The 23,552-nt window shown below is 38.0% G+C and overlaps 1 protein-coding gene and 1 long non-coding RNA gene across 6 annotated transcripts in view; one reads left to right on the top strand and one right to left on the bottom strand.

Annotated features, from left to right (window-relative positions):
• The window catches only part of LOC131480371 (uncharacterized), a 72,497-nt gene extending 71,884 nt beyond the window's left edge, over positions 1–613 (top strand). Inside the window, exon 3 of the long non-coding RNA XR_009245451.1 lies at positions 486–613. This is a non-coding gene — a long non-coding RNA (uncharacterized LOC131480371). The remainder of the gene's footprint in view (positions 1–485) is intronic.
• Positions 1–21,273, bottom strand: part of TANK (TRAF family member associated NFKB activator) — an 81,269-nt gene extending 59,996 nt beyond the window's left edge. Inside the window, exons 1-2 of one of the 5 annotated variants that reach the window (XM_058664555.1) lie at positions 21,136–21,269; positions 20,372–20,474 (exon numbers count right to left, since the gene is read on the bottom strand). The gene's annotated coding sequence lies outside the window, so the exon portion shown is untranslated. Of the gene's footprint in view, positions 1–5,354; positions 5,853–20,371; positions 20,475–21,135 lie in introns of those variants that run through there. The other 4 variants (XM_058664554.1, XM_058664553.1, XM_012925477.2 and 1 more) reach the window with 4 other exon arrangements.
• Positions 21,274–23,552: the final 2,279 nt, after the last annotated feature.

The raw sequence follows: 23,552 nt of genomic DNA, 5'->3' as shown, positions 1-23,552 counted from the left end.
TCTACTAATGGTATTCTTTTTTTTTTAAAGACTTATTCATTTTATTACAGCCAGATATACACAGAGGAGGACAGACAGAGAGGAAGATCTTCCGTCCAATGATTCACTCCCCAAGTGAGCCGCAACGGGCTGATGCACGCCGATCCGAAGCCGGGAACCTGGAACCTCTTCCGGGTCTCCCACACAGGTGCAGGGTCCCAAAGCTTTGGGCCGTCCTCAACTGCTTTCGCAGGCCACAAGCAGGGAGCTGGATGGGAAGTGGAGCTGCCGGGATTAGAACCGGCGCCCATAGGGGATCCCGGGGCTTTCAAGGCGAGGACTTTAGCCGCTAGGCCACGGTGCCGGGTCCGTACTAATGGTATTCTTATTGTAAAACTTAAATGTGACCACAAACCTTCTCCCACCAAGCAGCAATGACCTTTTAAGATCATGTTCCTCCTATCAATAATTATCCCAATTTTTTTTTACCTTCTCAATATCCACAGAGTTCACAAATCTGAATGACACACCTGTAATTCACAGAGGCAACACAGCCAATGGCAAGAAGGACAATCTGTATTCTGTTTGAATGGCAAGTATCCCAGAAATGAAGGAGATGCTTCCTACTTCCTCCTCGGCAACACTGGGAACAAGGGTAGAGCTGACACCTACTTGTCAGGCATTCTTACACAAACCATCTTATTTTAACTCTTCCTTCTGCAGGAACATATTTTCTTTCCTTTAGAGATAAGGAAACTGAGCTACAAAATAGTAAAGTTACCAAAGTTCACACAGTTAAGAAATTTCTAGAAGAATCAGATGAATTCAGGTCTCACTGATGCTAAACGACAATCTTTAGCTTTTTCCCTTTGATATAGTTTCTATTTTATTTTTATCAAAGCTGTATATACTGATATCTGAATAAATTAGATGGCCATATATGACTTAAGAAAAACAGTTGTTTGTTCTCTGCTCTTGCCTCACCAATTCCTGTTTCACCTGGCAACACCTTTTTTTGGCTGAGTCTTCTTTGTATGTATCTTTGTATCTCTAAATAATACGTAATCTAATCACTATTCAATCTTTTCAGTTTTATTGTATTTTGTTCCCATTATTCAAAATAAAGACTCAGCACTCTCTAAATATCTTCTTCTACCTATTCCCCAAAAGACTCAGCCTTTATTTTCTGAGTCAGCTACTTGTTCACCTCCTCACTCACAGAAAGCCTCAAGGGCAGAAGGAAGACAAGCAGTCTATAACAGCATCTAGACACAGACCAGACACCCTTTGTGGATGGTTAAAGATTACCCCTAAAGGAAATGGAACAGACCTGTTATTCCTAATATTTACCCATGATCCTTTCTACTTTTTAGAGTTATGGAATGCAAGAAGCCAAATTCTTCCATTTCTAGTCTCATTTCCCAGAATGTAAACTCCAGCTATTGGTGTATCCACAGCACATCATACTGTACCTGTTTCTAAATTTCTATAGGAATTTCAATTTCATATTTCTTTCATAAGTTTGTTAGCCAACTGTATCAGGGTAAAGTGAGATAACTCCACTAACTAACCCCAAGCCTCTTCAGTTGAGTCTCTGTTTTGAATGTTAGTAAGTAGGGCTCAGCAGCGTGGCCTAGTGGCTAAGGTCCTTGCCTTGATCCCATATGGCCGCTGGTTCTAATCCTGGCAGCTCCACTTCCTCTCTGTCTCTCTTCCTCTCAGTATATCTGACTTTGTAATAGAAATGGAATAAATCTTTAAAAAAAAATGTTAGTAAGTAAACTGTTATCATAGAAGTTTGAAAACTTCTCTGTAAAAGACCACACTCATAAGAGTTTGTTTTAGGGGCTCAGCAGTGTGGCCTGGTGGCTAAGGTCTTCGCCTTGATCCCATATGGCCGCTGGTTCTAATCCCGGCAGCTCCACTTCCTCTCTATCTCTCCTCCTCTCAGTATATATCTGACTTTGTAATAAAAATAAAATAAATCTTTAAAAAAAAAGTTTGTTTTATTCCCACTTCTTTTTTTTCTCTAGTATATACATTCAACAGAAACATGTTGTATGCAATGTATTGCCTGATGATTCTGTCACTGTGTAAAACTGGAATATACTTACAAAAACGTTCTAGGTATCACATTTCTATCTACATACCTACTATCACCTAGGTCTTATGGCATAGCCACCATGATGTATGCAGTTCATCACTCAGAAACACTGTGTGCAGTTTAGACTTATTTTCTTCAGACTGTTCAGCACATGCTGTGGGTTCAAGTGTGTAATTAAACGGTATGACACCATAAGGGAAAATGGGCATGTGACATTCTACTCCTTGAGGTAAACATAGACATAGCATTATTCAGTTACATGGGCTCAGATATATGAACGATCTTTAAGAGATATCCTCTAAGTAGGGCCCATGTTATAATCTGGAGATAAAGGTGCACGAGTTAAAGATGGCTAGGGGCAGGTATTCCACACAGCGGTAACACAATACTTGGGATAACCAGATTTCATCCACATTCCACATCACAGCGCCTGGTTCGAGTTGCAGTTTTACTTTGGATTCTAAATACACATTTTGGTAAGGCAGCAGCATATGATGGGTTAGCACTTGGGTCCCTGCCACCAACGTAGAAGACCCTGATTAAGTTCCAGCCTTTTGGCTCTGGTCTGGCCCAGTCCCAGCTGGTTTTGGCATCCTAAGCCAACAAGTAGATGGAAGATCTCTCTTTTTTTCTCTGCTTTTCACATAAAATATAAATAAAAAAAAACTTAAATTGTTAATATTTAAAATAAATTTTACAAATCAAAGTGGGCTCTGCAGACACATTTAGAAGCTGGTGACATGGTTCAGCATGTTAAATCTCTTGTAATGTGGAGATCCCACATGAGCACTAGTTTGAGACCCAGCAATTCCACTTCCCATTCAGCTCACTGCTAATCTTCTGGGAAAGCAGTGGAAGATGACACAAACACTTGTGTCCCTGCCACTCACATGAGAGACCCAGACATTATTTCCAAGCTTCTAGCTTTGGTCTTGCCTAGCCCTGGCTGTTGCAGATTCTTGGTAACTAAACTAGCAGGTGGAAGATCTCTGTTCCTTTTTCTGTTAATTCTGCTTTTCAAATAAATAAACAAGTAAATAAATATTTTAATAAAAGAAATGTTTATGGATGAGGGTACCAGAAGGGAAAAACCTGTATTTAGTAGAGAGGGAAAGAAAAGCAGGAGCGGGAAGATCTATGTGGGAAGAAGGAACACATATTACAATCTCTCAGGTTTTGTGAAACTTTAATGTTTATTTGAAAGAATATATATATATATATATATATATATATATATATACACACACACATATATATGTTTGAAGACCATCAAGTACCAAGAGAAAGGCATTTGTAGCTCAGGGATACCAAATATAGGTCATGAAATTATATTATATTAAATGCCATTTAATAGTTGCACCTAGCCACTAAACAGTAAAGCCATATCAATAGTTCACAATCAGTAACAGTTGATTTTGATTTGCTGGTGGTTTCCAACAAATTTTCTTTAAACAATTTAAAACAATAAAGTCTAAATTGAAGGAACCTAAGTTCCTATCTTCTATTTTTACAGCAAGTCACTTTTTTGTTTTTAAATATTTTACTTACTGTCATTTTTTTAAAAAGGATTTATTTATTATTTTTATTGGAAAGGCAGATTTATAGAGAGAAGGAGAGAAGGGAGCTGGATGGGAAGTGGGGCAGCTGGAACTTACACCCATACAGGATCCTGGCATGAACAAGGTGAGGAATTAGCCAATGAGCCATAGCACAGGGCCTGCAAGTCACATCCTATGGCAAAATGTCCTGATGGTGCCTCTTCTGGTGTTCAGTAGAGCAGTTTTCAATATTTTCAGGGTTTAGAACTTAAATTTGTTAAGTAACTGTTAAAATGGAACTTTTTAAAAGTTTTTTTTTGTTTTTTCTTTGTTTTGTTTTTACTTGGAAAGGTAGATTTACAGAGAGAAGGAGAGACGGGGAGAAACCAAAGGCTGACAGTTCTGGAAAATATTTGCCACACACTTCACAAATAATGAACGTATCTGTGTACTAAAGAGAAATGAAAAAAATTACTGAATACTTAGGTGATTTATTTAGGTAAGCCATTGACAGTAAGCTATTATGAGTCAAACTGCAGATTTCTGCAAGGTTAGTTTGTATTCCTTAGAAATCAGCTCTGGGTTATGCATTTGCACTCACCTCAACTGTTCTGATTTTAACAATACATGAATAAGGCACATGAAAGTGGTACATGTAGCTAAGGGTACACCACACCTACATTAACTACAGCTACATATGACAACACTTCATATATGTGAATATATATATATATATATATATATATATATATATATATATATATATATATATAATCTGAACCCAGAGATCACAGAACTGGATACACAGATCACATAATTTTCCCAAGAAAATGAAATAACCCTGATCACAGGCATATAAAAAGGGATGTAAAATGCCCAGGATTACGTATGGTTAAACAGGCTTAGAAGGGTTTCACTTTCGGCTTCATACATGGCACTGAAGTATTTGAAGGTGTGCTGCCCCCAAAAAGAAGGGAACAAAATAATTTTTCAACAGGAAACAGAGCTCGATTCTCGGCCTGGGCTTCCTTTACTACCAAGTCTCACCCTTGTCAAAAGGCACCAACTGGGATGCGCACTGCAAGCTGAGCGCACAGTCCCACCAGTGTTCCCACTCGGGGAGCAGCCCGGCTCCGGGGGACCCCTTCCCCACCCCGGCCGGGGGCCTGCATCTGCAGCCTAAGCAGCGTTTGCGGCTGCGCCCTCCGCGACCCTCGGGGAAGTTGACCAACTTCTCACTGCCACAGCTGTGATGACAGGCTCACGCGAAGGCAGAGGGTGGGATTGTGCAACCCCCCCGGGGGGGGGGACCGACAGAAAGAACCTTCAACCAAGTTTCCGAAAGACTAACTAGTCCTGGGAGGGAGAGGTGGCCCCGCTGCCCCCGCAAAGGTCCTTCAGGGGGCGCCACCAACGGCGTCCTCCCCTGCCCTTCGCCCCGCAGGCCCGGGTCTCCCGGGGCCGGAGGAGTTCGGCGAGGAGGGCAGCCCCGCAGCCGTCGGGGCGGGGGCTGTCTCGGGGACACGGACGCCGCCGAGCGAGGCGAGCTCCCGGGCAGCGGCTCCCGCGTGCCTGCCCGCGCCCCGCTGCCTCCCCACGCCGCTCGCCGGCCCCCTCCCCGCCACGGCGCCGCCACGGCGCCTGCGCGACCCTCTGGCTCTCACACGGGAACTTCTACGCTCGCCGCGCCTGACGGACTCGGACATACCAACTGGTTCTCGAAAATTTCTTACATTTCGGGGATTCCGCCACGCTCGCTCACGCCTCAGGCTGCCGGCGCCTGGCCGAGGGACTCCAACCGGAAGTTGGTTTCCGTTCCAGTTCAGAGGGCGGCGGCGGCTGGTGGAGCCATTAACTCTTCCCCCTCCACCGCGGCCAGGCCGGGCTCGCTGGCCCAGCTCCGCCCAACCCCGCCCGGCTCGGAGCAGCCCCGCCTCGGCCTGCTCGCCTCGCCTCACGGGGAGAAAATAAAACCGTGAGGAGCGGAGTGTGAGTGCAGTGACAGGTTTTGTAAAGGTCACTCGAGAGCCTTGGCTACAATTTTATGCCAAGCAGTCAATTATCAGACGGAACACAACACCCTGTGAGTTTAGAGTACCCAAGAATCACGTGGAGTGCTTTACGCTGTACTGTGACCCACCAAATCTAGAGAACCCCGCTCAGAACACCTGAGGTAAGCCCAGGAACCTACATTTTCAATACATCTTCTCGTGAACGTCGTTAAGGTGATGAAACTCCAACAAACTTGAGAGACACCCCAGGGACGAGCGCCCTTGTGTGTACACAAATACACACATGCAAACTTTTTTTCCCCCTAGCTGGTAATACTTTTCACAAAATGCATTTGCTGAAGTTGAGTGATTGGTAAATGAAAGTAGAACTTAGAAAATTTTCCAAGAATTAAATATTTCCAGTTATCCCATTTCCTATCGATGTTTGGACACTCTCCAAGGTAAAAATCTTGGGTAGATGCTGAAAGAAAACTGCCTTTGTTAGCAGCAAAAAGAACCAGGTTCTAGCTGCCCCAGTTTCTCATAACCACAACAGTCGGGGCTTGAGACTCCCCTTGAACCTATGCCCATGTAGGATGCCGGCACTGCAGGCAGCAGCTTAATCACTGTGCCACAATGCTGACCCATTCTCTCCACTAATGAACTGTAGACATTTATTCTCTCATTCCTTTAGAACAGATAGAGGGTTTAAAACCTTGCCAAATAGCAGTACATTCTATCCAGTTACCTTGGGTATTGAGGATACTTAAAAAAAAAAAAGCTAACATGTAGTTAAAATTTTAACAGAAATTTCTCATAATATTTTGAACAGTTTGCTTTTTAACAAGTAATGAGTTACACATGACAATACATCACTCCTTAGAGCAATTTTAAAGTTTCAGATTGACCAAGGGGGAAAAAAAGGGGGTGAGAGAAAAAGGACAGTCCAGCTATTTGCCACACAATCCCTCTGCCCCAACATGTGCATAGCTTTCCCTGAGATCAGCATTCCTCCTCAGAAGGTGATGAAAAAACACTCTATAAACTGCGGTGTGTAAGTTTTTGCGTGGACATGTTTTCAGCTCCTTTGAATAAATACCAAGGAGTGTGCTGGGATGATTATGTTTAGTTTGATAAGAAATTGCCAAACTCTCTTCCAAATGAGTGTACTGTTGGATTATAGCACCAGCAAAGAATGAGCATGCCTGTTGCTTGGTATTCTCACCAGCATTTGGTGTTGTCAGTACTCTGGATTGTGGCCATTGTTATACGTGTGCGGTGGTATCTCATGGTGGTTTAAGTTGGTGTTTTTCTGATGACACGTGTTGTGGAACTTTTTTCATTACTTATTTGCCATCTGTGTCTTCTTAGGGAAGGCCTTTGCTGATTTTTCAATTGGGGTGCTTGTTATTGTTGAGATTTTAGAGATCTTTGTGTCATTTAGATAACAGTGCTCTATCAGATATGTCTTTCGCAAGAATTCTGTCAAAGTCGGTGGTGTGTCTTTTTATTCTCCTGTCGTTTGACGAAAAAAAATTTTTAATTTTGGTAAAGTCCAATTTATCCACAACTGATTTTGTGCCGATTGAAGGAGCTGCTTCGTATTTATGTGATTAGAAGGATCTAATTTAATGATACACTCAAAATGTAAAATTGAATGAACGCATAGGCATTTTGAAATATTGAGGTGCAGAAAACTTTGAATGAGGCAAAAAATAACCTTTACATAGTCTTTAAATATGCATTTTTCTCTCCACTTCCATGGTATCGTGACAATGCAGAGAAGTGGCTACATTATGTGTGAGTAATGGTGGAATTATTTTAGAATAGTTTTGTGTTAAGATGGTGTCAAATATTTTCTTTTTCTTATGATGATCACTTGTTTTACATTTGATGTACAACATCATTAGTGGAGGTTGTGGGATTGATCTGAGGTATTTATTTGAGGAATAATTCTTTGATACAATAGTGTAATTTCTCCCTAATATTCCTTCACTTAGGTTATTAAATACCTCAACTAACAAGCATTGATGATGGAGTAGGACGGGATAAAAATGGAGAACTGCAAGCTTATTAAAAATTTTGGGGTCTTCTTTTTATAACTGCTCAATATTTCAGTGAGTTCTGAATATAATTCTAGAAATGAGGAAACCTACCAGCATAAACACTTCAAATTAGATCATCATGTGTGATCTCAGGCAAATCTTTGAAACATCACGATTAATGGAATCTGATTGTCTTATTTAAAATGATATCTGTACTGGCTTTCTTTGTCTTATGGTCTCCCAGTAAAATATCAATGAAAAATCTGACAATGATGAGAACTCATAGTAGCCTTCCGAGGCAGCCTGCTAATCAGAGTTATCGTGTATGTTGAGGCTGTGCTCATTCGCTGAGTCCTGCTCAGTGTGAACCTTCTCAGAAAGGTATTTTTTCCTAATTTGCACAAAGCTAACCTCAGAGTAGCTGTAACCTTGGGATACGTAGAGCAGCTGCTTAGTAGAAAAGTAGCTCTTCCGTAGGGGCCCATAATCAAAAAGTCTAGATTTAGTTTGTGGGCTAATTATAGCTTTAAATTGTTATATTTGCATTCTATATAAATACGTTGTATGTGGGATAGGAAATACATTAATATATTTTTAAGTTTTTTTTCCTTTAGAGGAATATCAAAATATTACTAGCTTTATGTCACACTAAGAAATAAAATTTTGTTTTGAACCTTCCAAAAAAAAAAAAAAAAAGAGTAGTTGTAACCTACTGGAGGACAGGTCAGTGTCATTTGATAGGAGTTTAAACTAGCTGCAAGAACTGTTGCTTTGAAATGAACTTGTATTTTATGTTTTGAAAGCAAGTGAATCTGCCTGTTTGAGGGATAGTGAGGAAGCTATCTCATGGTGCCTCCCAGTGAACTAACAGTTATGTTAGTCCCATGTGTAATCTGTGTTTTGTAACCCTTTACCCCAAAGTCCCCCATTAGTAACTCTGTTACCCAATTTAGAATTATGATTTGGAAAATACCAACAAAACCCAATGAAAATGGATAAATGAGATGGTCTCTGAGCAGAGATGAATTTTTTTTGAGGCTTCATTTGTCATATATTATTCCTAGCAAGGAAAAAACTAATTATTGTTTCTGATGTACCAGAAATTCTCCTCTTTATAGTAACATGACAAGGTGACAAAGATAAGGACCTTACCACAGCTAGTCATAGTGACAAAGTTGATAAATGCTAGTTTCAAGTAAAAAGTTAGCTGTAGACTGAGTAAGTTTGTCTTCCAGCTCAGCTTGTGTATTGAAGAATTAATAGCAATTAGGCATTTAGGACAGGTTGTGCTACATAAAGGAGAATGTCCAAAAAGGAGAGAAAACAAACACTTTGGAAAATGGTTTACCTGAGATTACTGGAAATAATCTGCTTTAAATATAAGATATTAGAATAATTCTAATGGATTCCCAATGAAACTGCTGGAAATGTGTAAACAATGGGATGCTAAACTGTCTGACATTATCTGTACCAGCAATGTCGGGGTACACTTAAATAAGATACTGATGGGATTGTGATTCCTTATGAAGGAATATACCATTATAGTAAAATGGGGAAAATCTGTCAGGGGTGGTAGTTTGGGCAGGGGGGAATCCCAGTCTATACAAAATTGTACCACATAATTCAAAAATTCAAAATAATAAAAAAGTGTTACCAAAGGTAAAAAAAAAGTAGAATAATTCTAATAATGAGGGGCATGGAGGCAGAAAGAAGTAAAAACAAGGTTGGATAAGTTAACGCTGTGTAGACAGAACCTGCAATGTTAAAACTATTATTTCCAGATAATCAAGGATGCAATCAACAGTGAAGAATATTCAGGTGGGCACTGGGGATAGCACATTTAAGCAGCTGTCCAAGACACCTGTGTCCCATGTCATGCTGTTCATGTGATTGAGGCCCTACCTCCATTTCCAATCCAGCTTCTTGTTAATGCACATCTGGGAGGCAAGAGAAAATAGCTCAAATGCTTGGGTACCTGTTACCCATGTGGAAGACCTAGAAAGAGTTCCTGGCTCTTGGCTTCAGCTTGTACTAGGCCCAGCTGTTGGGAACATTTAGGGAATGAACTAGAAAACAGAATCAATCAGTCTCTCTGTTCCTCTCTCTCTTTCTCTTTCTCTCTCCCTCTTGTTCTGTCACTTCGCCTTTCATCAGTCAACACATAAGCAAAAGATCTGCAGAATAATAATCAAAGTAAAATATAAAAAAAACGGTGAATGAAAAGGACAAGTAGATGGTAACAATTAAGTAATGTAAAGATTGTTCCATGAGCTTCTTCATGAAGATCAGCATAAGCGGAACAGAAATATCAACCAAAGATGTGTTGGAAGATATTTGTAATGCTTCGATCCACTGTAATAACTTCTTTAGAGATTAAGTGGACGCGTGAGTTTTGAAATATATAGAAGGGCCCGGCACTGTGCCCTAGTGGCTAAAGTCCTCGCCTTGAACGCACTGGGATCCCATATGGGCGCCGGTTCTAATCCCGGCAGCTCCACTTCCCATCCAGCTCCCTGCTTGTGGCCTGGGAAAGCAGTCGAGGACAGCCCAAACCTTTGGGACCCTGCACCTGTGTGGGAGACCCGGAAGAGGTTCCTGGTTCCCGGCTTCAGATCGGCGTGCATCGGCCCGTTGTGGCTCACTTGGGGAGTGAATCATCGGACAGAAGATCTTTCTCTCTGTCTCTCCTCCTCTCTGTATATCTGACTTTGTAATAAAAATAAATAAATCTTTAAAAAAATATATACTAAATGAAAAGAGACCAAACGTCTTGGCCTAGGTGGATAAAAATTTCAAAATAAATGTTATATTAATTAATTAATTTATTTATTCACTAACTATTGTATGAATGATTGCTAAGAGGGACAGAAAGAAGAAAAAGACGCAGTCCTATGTTAAAAGAAATTAGTTTATTGTGGGTGACACACACACAAAAAAGGCAGACAGTTACTACACAGTGTGGGTTAACTATCTCATAATGGTGATAAGTATAGGATAATCTGAAAGCACACTGGAAAGGCATATGTCTGGATGTGAAACGGAAGGGAAGGCTGTGGTGTTTAAAATGTGAAAAAGTTCAGTAAGAATCCAGGTGAAACAAAGTGATTTACTTGCAAGGGAATAAGAATAGACTTGTCTTCAGTATTAAACTATAAAATTTGAGTAGAATAATATCTTTAGTCTCCTGGGAAAGATTTGACCTAAAAAAAATTTATACCCACCCAAGTTACCATCACATATCAAAGGAAAACAAAGACATTTTAAAATACCTCACAGTTCAGAAATCATACCACCCATTTCCTGGAAACAGTTAAAGATGTATTTTGGCTAGTCAAGAAGGAATCAAATTAAAAAGTCATGAAGAAATCCTGATATAAAATAAAATAAATACTAGAAAACACTTGAAATAATTCTTTCAGTAATAAGTATAAAACAATGTGAACTTTTTGACCCAAAAGCTATAATTGTTTCATAAGCAATTTAAGTATGTGTTGTAAACTGACTGATTTTAGCAACAAAAACTTAAAAGGGTGGGAAAGAAGTGGTAGGCAATAAAAATGTTCTGCTAAAGAAGCAATCATTTAGCCTAGCCTTCATATCCTGTGTTGGGGTGCCTGTATTTTATGCCTGCTTTAAGCTCCTGACTCCTTCTCCTGCCAGTGCAAACCATGAAAGGCAGCAGTAATTGGTAATTGAGTTCCTGCCATCCATGTGGGACATCTGTATTGTGTTCCTAGCCCCTGGTTCCAGCCCCAGCCGAGCTCCAGCTTTGCAGGCATTTGGGGAGTGAACCAGTGAGTGGATGGTGGCTCGGTCTATTTTTCTTTCTAACCTTCTGTCTCTCAAATAAAAAATAATTTAAAAATTAAAAAAGGTAAAAGAAAATTCTAATTTACTATTTTTTCTCATCTATATGTGGAAAAAAGAAATGGCAAGTTCTCATTCTAAGATAATCAAGATAGACATATTATTTCAGATTTTTTAATATATGAGGATAAATAACTCTAAGTAGATAGAAAAAATTTGTGTTGAACTTTTTATGTTGATAAAGGAAGAAATAAAACATTGCCCTGTGGAAAAAATATAAAAATCTTAGTTCCCAGTATTTTGTTAGTCACCACATCAGATACTGGTGTGAGTGCTCCTCTGCGCTCTTTCTTGCATGTGTATGCTGTTTCCTTATTGCTTCTGTCCCCACTGCCCTTCCCTTACTCCTTTCCTACTCCTTATTCAAGCCACTGGTGGTTCATAATTACTATAGTACCTTCTGAACTGTTCTTCCTACCTTTTCTCTTGTCAATTTTTAAATGTTTTTGTGTTCCCTGATCACTTAAACTCATGCACTGCCTTTTCGTCGCCCTAAAAATTGGCATGATAATCCTGGAATGAGGCATTTTCTTACCCTTTCCAAACTAACGTTCTGTGTCTTCTCGGCTTCTATATTTCACATGTTCCCTCGGTCATTTCCTTATGTTTGCTAATGAGGACTCCTCAGATTAGAACATGTTGTCTTGTTCAGATCTGTTGAAAGATCTGCCTCTGTGGGGCTGATGCTGTGGTGTAGCAAGATAGTCCTCAGCCTGTGGCACCAGCATCCCATATAGGTGTGGTCTATGTCCCAGCTGCTGCACTCCTGATTCAGCTCCCTGCTTGTGCCCTGGGAAAGTAGCAGAGGATGGCCCAAAGCCTTGGGCCTGTGCACCTATGTGCAAGGTCTGGAAGAAGGTTTTGGTTCCCAGCTTTGGACCTGCCCAGCTCTGTTTATTGTGCCTGTTTGAGAAGTGAACCAGTGGATGGAATATTGCTCTTTCTGTCTTTTCCTCTCTGATTTCCAGGTAAAATAAGTCTCTAGGGGGAAAAAAACCAACTGATTGTAAAGCAAGACTTACATGATTCCTCTTTCAGGTTGCTACCGTTTATCCTGTCCTTTCCCCTTTATGACAGGAATCATGTTTGAAATCCCTAGATACCTTTGGATGTTTTTGAAGTTAGAATGGTTATTACAGCTAATGTTAAACAGATTTGTATTCATCAGAAAAAGTCCTATGTTTTATTGTTTAAAATAATTCTTTATTTGTTTCAAAGGCAGAGCATTACAAAAAAAGAGAAGATATATAGAGAGATTGATCTGCCATCCCCAGGTTCACTCCCCAAATACTGGGTCTGAACCACACTGAAGCTGCCCTGCTCTCCCACAGGGCAGGCAAGGGCAGAAGTACCTGCACCATCCTCTGCTGTATTTCCAGTTGAATTAGCAGGAAGGACCCAAACCAACATTCTCATAAGGAATGCTGCTGCCCGAAACCACAGCTTCACCTGCTGTGTCCCAGTGCCAGCCCCTTCAAAGGGCTGGCTATGTTTCCATTGACCTCACAAGCTCAGTTTAACAGAGACTAAAGCAAGCTGGTATGATTGAAAGTTGTTTATTAAAATTGCCTCATTAATATGTTAATATTCATTAACCATAAGTACTAACACCAAACTTTGTTTTTTTCATCTGTCACATGTAGATAATAATTATGCTTGCCTCAAAGATTACCTCTGTTTGGACAGTGCAATAATATATAAACCGGGTCTAGCCTACAGGAGGAATCAATTAGTACTGGCTAACAAATAAAATTCCTGCAACTCAGTGCATGGGTCTACATGTAGACACTTTTAAATTTACATAAGTAGTTATAATTATTACTTAAAGTGTTCACAATGAGAAAGTCCAGATATGTACTTTTTGGAAAGGTTTTCAATCAGTTGTATTAAATATACCTGTGGAAAATAGCCACTCTAATTCAGGAAAATGGTGCATGTGGTAATTTCAAAAGTTCATGGAAAGTGTATTTTATGAAAAAACCAAGCATGAATTTTTGGTCTGAAATTTATTTCCTATCTAGTCTAAAAATGCTTAAAACAATTATACTCAGAAATCCATGTAAATGAGTACCCATGTGTAAAGATAATTTGTGATAGCATATAAGGGGATTAAACTACATATGAATGTATAGGTTTTGTATGTTACTGAAATGATCAATTCAAATTAGGTTATTATAAATTTAAAATGATAATTGTAATCTCAATGGTAACTACTGAGAAAATAGATAAAAAATAAATACTTAAAATAAGTATTGAAAGAAACAGTTATACACAAAATAAAGCAGTAATGGAGGAATTAAGAATAAACAAATGGAATAAGATACGGAGAAAATTGGGCCAGGCATGGTAACCTAGCAGCTAAGATCCTTGCCTTGCATGCACTGGGATCCCGTATGGGCACCGGTTCATGTCCCAATGGCCCCACTTCCCATCCAGCTCCCTGCTTGTGGTCTGGGAAAGCACTAGTGGACTGCCCAAGGCCTTGAGACTCTGCACCCGCATGGGAGACTCAGAAGAGGTTCCTGGCTCCTGGCTTTGGATTAGTGCAGCTCTGGCTGTTGTGGCCCTTTAGGAAGTTAATCAATGGACAGAAGATCTTCCTATCTGTGTCTCCTCCCCTCTGTATATCTGACTTTCCAATGCAAAAAAAATAAATCTTAAAAAAAAAGACGTGGAGAAAATAAATAGCAAGATAGTTGAACTGAATCCTTATTAGTAATCTCATTAAATGTAAAGTAACCTTTTCAATCAAAAGACAACACTTGGCAGAATGAATCATGTGTGATCAGATGATCAGATTATATGTTGTCTATAAACAGCTTACTTTGGATGGAAATACACAAGTTGATGAAAGTGACAGGATGAAAAATTATTTTTCAGGAAAATAATAACTAAAAAGGAGTTGGATGGTTACACTAAAAACAGACGAATTAGACTTTAAGACAAAAAACTGTTACGGGATGCGAAGAAAGTCATTATATATAGACAAAATAATTATTCCTCAGGAAGATGTAACAGTTTTACAAGTATACCTGCCAAACTATCAATCCCTAAAATGTGTAAACATTCACTGAACTAAAGGGAGAAATAGACATTATACAATAATCATTGGAGACTTCATTATATCACTTTTAATAATAAATTGAAAATCAAGACCAAAGCAGGAATAAACAACTTGCGTAATACTATAACTGACTAGACCTAACAGGCATTTATAGGATACTTTCCTCAACAAAATAAAAATATTTTCTTCTTAATTGGACACAAAGTATTGTTCAGGATAGATCCAATGCCCAATCATCATCATCACTGACAAGATCAATATATTTTAAAAGATTTAAATCATACAAAGTATCTTCTCCAAGCCAAAATGGAATGAAAGTTAAACTCTATGACACAGGGAAAACAGGGAAATTCATAAATATGTGCATATTATGTCACATATTCTTAAACAATCAGTGAATCAAATAAGAAAACACAAATTAAGTTAGACTTACAGGTGAATGAAAATAAAATCACAACATATTAGAATGTGTGGAATACAGTGAAAGCAATACTTATAGGAAAATTAATAACAGTTATTTCCTAAATACCTGTTAGCATAACTGCTAGTAGAATTAAGCACAATACTGGAAGTTCTTGAACTAAGGTAAACTTTTTATTTTTAAGATTTATTTTATGTACTTAGAGAGGGAGAGATACAGAAATCAATAGAGAAAGAATGACTCTTCCATCCACTGGTTCACTCTTTATGTGGCCTGAATGATCAGGGCTGTGTCAGGCCAAAGCCAGGAGCCCAGAGCTCTGTGCTGGTCTGCTATATGAGCAGCAGGGGCTCAAGTACCTGGACCATCTCCCATCCCATTGTTTTCCCAGCTGGAAAGGAACTGGATCAGAAGTGGAATAGCTAGGACTCAAACTAATGCCCGATTGGGTTTTTGGCATTGTAGTGATAACTTCACGTGCTATACCACAACACTGATCCTATTACTAGTAAACTAAGCCATTGTGCATAATTCACTTAATATGCTAGTAGATTTGAGTTACTAGTATTTTGCACAAAATTCTTAAAAAGATTTATTTTATTTTTATTGGAAAGCCAGATATACAGAGAGGAGGAGCAACAGAAAGATCTTCCTTCTGCTGATTCACTCCCCAAGTGACTGCCAGAGCTGAGCTGATTCAAAGCCTGGGCCAGGAGCCCCTTCAAGGTCTACCACTCGGGTGCAGGGTCCCAAGGCCCTGGGCCATCCTCAACTGCTTTCCGAGGCCACAGGCAGGGAGCTGGATGGGAAATGGGGTCGCTGGGTTTAGAACCAACACCCATATGGGATCCTGACTCTTTCAAGGCATGGACTTTTAGCCACTAGGCTACTGTGCTAGGCCCTTTGTACAGAATTTTTATATGTGTAGTCATAAGAAATACTGGTTTTCAGTGCTTTTTTTTGGTTGTTGTTTTTCCCTAAGGGGTCTATCTGCTTTCAGTACCAAGGTAGTGATAAGGTTCACAGAATGAGTTTGGAAACATTGTCTCCTCCTCTTGTAACACTGAAAATTATAAAGCATTGTTGAAGAAAGTTCAGAAAACCTAAGTGGAAAGACTTGCATGTGCATCAGTTGGAAGACCAGCTTTTGCTAAGATACTGATATTCCTTAAATTGGTCTTTAGAGTCAATACAATTCTTTAAAGTATGATTTACTGGTAGTATACAAGACTGAGTAAACATAAGAAAATCATTTGATACAATATACCTATCACATTATAGCCCCACATAAATCATCTTCACTGCTGCAAAAAGGCATTTGGTAACATTTAGCGTCCTTACTTGAAGAAACAAAATTAGAAACCTAGAAATGGAAGGGAGTTTCCTCATCACGATAATGAGCATTATATTGAACACTATACTGAGTACTGAGAGACTGAAAGCTTTCTTCCTATGTATTAGTCTATTTTTCATCACTGTATTGAAATATTTAAAGCAGTCTAACTTTATAAGGAAAAGGGGTTTATTTGGCTTGGATGGCAGAAGTCAGAACAGCATGGCACAAACTCTGGTGAGGGTCTCCCTTAGCTCTGTCACCTTATGGTAGATTGCACTGGTGGGAGAACATGCAGAGGCAAACAATCATATAACTCCACAGGAAGTCAGAAGGGATTCTCTAACAGTTCACTCTGGTGAGCACTTACTCCAGAAGAAAGACTTCTCTCTAGACTCCACTTCTGAGTTTCACATCATCTCCATGCTGAGGATCAAGCCTGCAACACATAAACCCTTGCAGGACAAACCACATCCAAACCGTAGCAGCCGAAGATCAGGTACAAGACAAAGACTGTTGCCTGCAACTGATATCCTACATTTTCTAAGAAGTTCTACCCAGAGCAATTAGATAAAAAACAAGAAAGAAAGAAAAAAACCTCCAAATTGGAAAGTAAGAAGTAAAACTATTTCTGTTCTCAAATGAGCTTATCCTACACACAGAAAATCCCAAGGAATCCACAAGAATACTACTAAGAGATAATAAAAAATTATCAAAGCTTTAGGGTACCAAATAAACACTCAAATATTCAGCCAGCAATGAAATCTCCGAAAATGAAATCAAGAAAAAAAGTTTCATTTACATTAACATTCAAAGAAATAAAATGCTTCAGAATAAATTTAAAGAGATAAGAAGACACGTATACTGAAAACTTAAAACATTGTTAAAAAAATTTTAGAAAACCTAATGGAAAGACATTCAGGGGAAGGCATAAGATACTGATATTTCAATATGATACCAGGATAACAAAAAAAGAAAAATAAATAAACTTAATAAAATTAAAAACTTATAAAATTAAAGACATTATCAAGAAACTGAAAAGTCAACCTACAGAGTGGCAGAAAAATGTCTGTAAACCATGTAGCTGATAAAGATATAGTATCCAAAATATATAAAGAACTCTGACAATACAGCAACCAAAACATTACTCAATTAAAACATGGGTAAGGGATTTAAACAGACATTTATCTAAAGAGGATATGTACATGATTCATCAGCACATGAAAAGATGTTTGGCATCATTAATTATTAGGGAAATACAAATTTAAACCAGAGTGAGGTACTATTTCACATCCACCAGGATGGGTATATAGTAAAAACACAGATGGAAAATGACAAGTGTTAACAAGAATGTGTAGAAGTTGTAAACCTTATTCAGTACTTTTGGCAGTGCAAAATGGTTTAGGCACTATGGAAATCAATTTGTGATCCTTTAAAATATTGCACATATAATTATAGAATGACCTCACAATGCTACTATTAGGCATATGCCTAAAAGTAATAAAAACAGGTACTCAAACAAATAGATTTACATGCCTGTATTTAGTAGTACTATATGTAATTGCCAAAAAGTAAAAATTTACTACAAATACTCCATTTATCAGCAGATGAATGAATTAAATTGACAAATACACATATAAGAGGAGATTGTTAAGTGATAAATGCAACAATGTAGATAAACTTCATAATCATGCTAAGAAATCAGACAGAACCACACACTATATGACTTCATTTAAATGAAATATCCAGAATATATATACTTATAAAGACAGAATGCATATTGATGACTGCCAAGGTTTGATGGGAGTGGAAATGAACAGCAACTGTTTAACAGTGCACTGTTTCCTTTTGGGATGATTAGAATATAGTAATTTACAGGTATCAGTGCAATAGTTATGACAAATACTCCATGGTAATGTTAATAATAGACACTCTCTCATGGTGAGGAGGGGCAGGTTGGGTGGTATAGGGGAACTCTCTGTAGTGTGTATTCTGAATTTTAAAAAATTGATTTCAAAAACTAAACCCAAAATGACTCCTTGGTTAAAGAGGTAAAACTGTAAAATAATGCTAATGTTAATGTAAAAGTAGCACGTCATGTTTTGTAAGATACAGCTAAAATGGTACTAAAAATTCCTAGCCTTAAATATTTTCATTATAAAGCAAAAATAAATTTTAAAAAAGCAAATGAACTAGGTATTGAGTTCAAAAACCCAAAACAATGAAATAGTCCAAATAGGGCATCAAAAATATTATTGAAATGGAAGCCAAAACTAATGATTTTTTTTGAAAGAGCCTACTATAAAATTGATACATCCAAAAGGTGAGCTCTGTGACATGTACAATCAGGGGGAAAAAAAAAGACCGTAAATGGACTAAACTAGCAATGAAAAAGAAATATCCATAAAGTTTCAGAGATAATTTAAAAGGAAAATATTAGACATTTCAATAACTTGAAGATTTTGATTGAAAGAATAATTTTAAGCAAAAAAATATACCAGAATAGATCAATAATAGTAGAACATATTAGCAGAGCTTTAAGGAGTTACTTATCAATTTGTTTTTTAAACATTCCAAGGTACAAATAACTCATATTGAACTTTCTCAGGCTATGAAACATTGTGTTATTTTATTATTTCATTGTATGAAGCTAGCCTGAAATGTCAATACTAAAAAGTTATTAATGATAGTTTCTAGCATAATAAAAATACAGAAAATATCACTTATGAATAAAAATGTAAAAATCCATGTAAATAACAGATCTTTGCTTTTTAATGTGCATTTATTTACTATGGGTTAAATACAGGATTAACCAGTTTGTTTTGAGGGTTTGGCTACTCTGCCTCTATTCTGGTTCCTGGCTTATTATTTTTGTTCTTTTCTGCTAGTTTGAATTGTAAGCTGAATAGTGAAGCCGGAATAATAGTGGAGAGCTGTGTAAGAATGTCATCTGGAGAGAAAAAGTGGAAATCTGTATATTTAGTTGTTTTTTATTTTAATCAACCAATTTATCATTTTAATCTTAACAGAGACATCATGTGCTTTGACAATAAACTTATCCTTATTACTGAAGTATCAGTTGTATGACTTTTGATCATATAATTTTTTTTACAGTTTTATTTTTTATTACAAAGATACAGAGAGGAAGACATATGATTTTTAAAAAAAATATGTCCATAGTAAACTATGACATCTGGTAGTCATTTGATATTTATGATAAATGTATTTGTCTCGGACCAACAGCCAACGTCATTTTCAGTGCTAACCACTGGGGAAATTCCCACTGAGATCAGAAAGAAGACAAGATTGAATGTTCTCTCCTCTGTTATTAAACACTGTTTCAGAAGTTCTGGCCAATGTGCTAACAAGGAGAAAGAGAGGATACATGTTTTTTTCCAATTAGATGTTAAATGTGAATTACCAAAAATAATTTAGAACATAAATAGAAACATATAGAAAATACTATATATAGTATATATGTATATGTGTGTGTATGTATATATATATTATATAAAGAAGAAGCCAAAATCAGATACATTGGAATACATTTTACAACCAAGAACCTTAGTTCATTTGAGGTGTGAATACATTTTACCAGATTTATTTTGAAATATCTCATCAGCAATCAATGCTATCATGGTCACAGATATTTAAGAGAGATAACTGCACTTGGTTCTGTGGCCTCAGAAGGCAGATAGACAGGCAACTCAGGCAGATTGCACCAGTTATCTAGGCCCAAGTCCTGCTCTGATTCTGAAGGCTGTTGTATGGAGGCAGTCCAGTGTGTCTACCACGTGGTGTTGAAGTGTACCTTGGAGGGAATGCAGAGATGGGGTGGCCTATTGCCATGGGGTTGATATGGCTGCTCTGTGAACTCAGCAAAATCATTGTCTTTTTTTTTTTGTCCATCTTACTGTAGTCAGGTAGGACAACCCTGAAAATACTGTTTTAGTGTTTAAAGAAGGCATGGTAGTGGTAATAAAATAAAAATAAAGATGGAAAAAGAAGTGTTCTGAGTATATATTTAACCTGTGATCGTCTTCCTTTAGTAGGTGCTCAGTATGACAGCTATTAATGTAGCAATGGTGATAATAGTTCTTGACGTTTCATCCGTCTGTTCTGTCAATTTTTCCTTTAAAAAAATAACATCTTTAATATTAATTTTTGATCAGGAAAATAAAAAGACCAATTGGTAACAAAATAAGAGTAGATTACTGTAACTGTGTTAGCTTAAGCGTCCTAACAGGAAAGACTAAATACTTTGGTGTGATGAAGTGCTTGTTATAGCGGATTTCTAAGGAGATAAAAAATAGTAAATGTAACTAAATGTTTGAAGAGCCATACTGGATTTGACTGGAATTGATTTTTAAAATGTAATAAGGAAGTATGAATACATACAATGTTAATTTACAACCTCCTAAGTCATGTACAATTTAAATTAGGCCCAATATCTCTCAGTTTTACATTATCTAATAAAAATCATTCAGTGTAGAAACCTTGTATTCTGGATATAAATCTAAATAAATGTTTTTGAAGAAGCATAAAGTATAACTTAAAATATAAGAACTAAAAAGATTAAAATATTTTTAATTTTCCTTGGATCCTGACTAGGGGACCCCTTATTTAAAAGGCTAGTTTTTAACACGACTATGAATACAAAGATATTAATGAGTCACATCATAAAGCACTCACACAAGGCAGCAGTGGAACAACAAATCTGCAATAATACAGTTAGAGACATTCAGGCCATCTTGCTAGCCTCAGTATCTTAAGAACTACTAAAATTTGATTACCTCTTCTCCAGGTTACAATCTTCCTTTAGAGACTATTCCTTTGTAAAGATGTAGGCAAGACTAGAAGCTTTTTCCTCAGGTTCTACCAGTACCACCCAAAGTGTCCTGAGCTCTCCCTTGTGTTGAGCTGGGAACTTCCACTGAGAAATCCCCTGCCTTGAAGACTTCCTTATTTGTAGCTACCAGCAGCCAATTATGGCAAGACATTGAAATGAAGCAAAGACTACCAGAAAATATTCTGTAAACCACCCGTGACTCTGGCTCCAACTTCCTTTTGAAACAAGAATACTTTACTTGAATAGTTAAGGCATTTTAACAAAAAGTCAGAAATTATAAAAACAAAAGTGTTGGAGTAAGCATATTTTCATGTAAGGAAATCTGAAAGGAAGCTTATTTGATAAATGACCTAATGGACTTTAAGAAGTCACCTTTTGAACCTAAGCAGTCTACTTATAAATAGCAGGCAGAGATGTAATTTGAGTATAGATGTCTGCTTCAGGGCTACAGATTAAGATGAAGACTAGTTTGATAATGATATTTGTTTAACATTATAGATCCTGACCCCAGATACTCAGAAGAGGGATAAACGAACAAGGCTGTTGCCACAGCTCCTCTGCTTGGAGAAAAAGGGTGTGCTGTTTGTGTTGATGAGTGTGTATTATGCATACTGGAGAAATACTTAAATACCTGCACTACTCTGGCTGTTTGGAGCAAAACAAGTTTTATAGGCAAATGGAAGGCAGCATATGCACCACAGACATTTTTCTTTGTAACAAAATTTTAGAGCTGGAAATGTCCTTCGACACCATCTGTTCCATTTCTGTTTTATTACAGATGAGGAAACAGGAGAGGATAAATATTCAGGGTCATAAAGGAAGTTAGAAGTAGATTCAGATTGAAACCTGAGTCTTTGGAGTCCAAGTGTGTCTTATTTTGCTTTTCTTTCCTCTTTTTTCATTTCTTTCCTGCAATTGGATATCAAATTACTAAACTGAAGTAGACTGCAGCAGAATGAGCTGTCTCCTTGTTCAGCTCCTATACTTTTATAGATGAGCTTGAAGCTATGCCAAAAGTCTTACAATTAGTATAAGATAATTCAGACTTTTCTGACCTTTAGTTTCTTTTCAACTCTTCTATTTTTAAAACACTACCCTCTCTTAAAAGTACATGTTAAATAAATCTGAAATATTGTTTCTTATGAAATTGTTCTACAAAAGTAATTTTGAAGGTATCTAAAGTGTTGAATAAGCTTACAATTAAAACATTACATATATTTATCCAACATATAATGAAGTGTTTAATTTTTTTCTTTAGCATTATGTGCTTTATAACTGTTATGACAAATTATTAAATACTGTGGGTTCTTGTGTGCTATGACAAAATAAGACCTATTTTTTAAAAATATTTATTTTTATTGCAAAATCAGATATGCAGAGAGGAAGAGACAGAGGAAGAGCTTCCATCTGTTGATTCACTCCCCAAATGGCCATAACAGCTGGAACTGAGCCGATCTGAAGCTAGGAACCAGGAGCCTCCTCCGGGTCTCCCTCGTGGGTGCAGGGTCCCAAGGCTTTGCCCTGTCCTCAGCTGCTTTCCCAATCCACAAGTAGGGAGCTGGGAGGGAAGCATGGCTGCCAGGATTAGAACCAGCGCTTATATGGAATCCCAGTGCGTACAAGAAGGTGTCAGCTGCTAGGCTATCTCACTGGACCCAGAGTAAGACCTATTTAATAGTGTAATAATAGAAACTAAATTAAAAAGTGAGATAGTCACTGATGAAAGGAGAATTTCTCAAGAACTTATATTTTTGAATGAACAGGATTTTGAAAACACAGCTTTTTAAAAACAGCAGGACTCCTGTCTTACCTAGGAAATGTCCTTCTCTTGATATATCCATCCTGGTTTTCCACTCCTCTATCCATGTCTGTGATTGAGCTTGACTGATATCTAATCTCCTGTAGAAGTGGCTAGTCCTAGGAATGCTGTCCTTGACCTGGTTTGGCCTTGCTTGAGAAAGGATGCTGAAGCCAAGATGAAGAAACTATGATTAAAGATGCTATTTGGGGTCCAGCACCGTGGCCTAGCGGCTAAAGTCCTCGCCTTGAACGCCCCGGGATCCCATATGGGCTCCGGTTCTAATCCTGGCAGCTCCACTTCCCATCCAGCTCCCTGCTTGTGGCCTGGGAAAGCAGTCGAGGACGGCCCAATACATTGGGACCCTGCACCCGCGTGGGAGACCCAGAAGAGGTTCCTGGTTCTCGGCTTCAGATCGGCGTGCATCGGCCCGTTGTGGCTCACTTGGGGAGTGAATCATTGGACGGAAGATCTTTCTCTCTGTCTCTGCTCCTCTCTGTATATCTGACTTTGTAATAAAAAATAATAAATCTTAAAAAAAAAAGATGCTATTTGGAGGAATT

This window comes from Ochotona princeps, chromosome 5 (genome assembly GCF_030435755.1).
Source record: "Ochotona princeps isolate mOchPri1 chromosome 5, mOchPri1.hap1, whole genome shotgun sequence".
Lineage (NCBI taxonomy): Eukaryota > Metazoa > Chordata > Mammalia > Lagomorpha > Ochotonidae > Ochotona > Ochotona princeps.
Note: the sequence above shows the minus strand (reverse complement) of the source record. Positions and strands in the feature narration are given on the sequence as shown.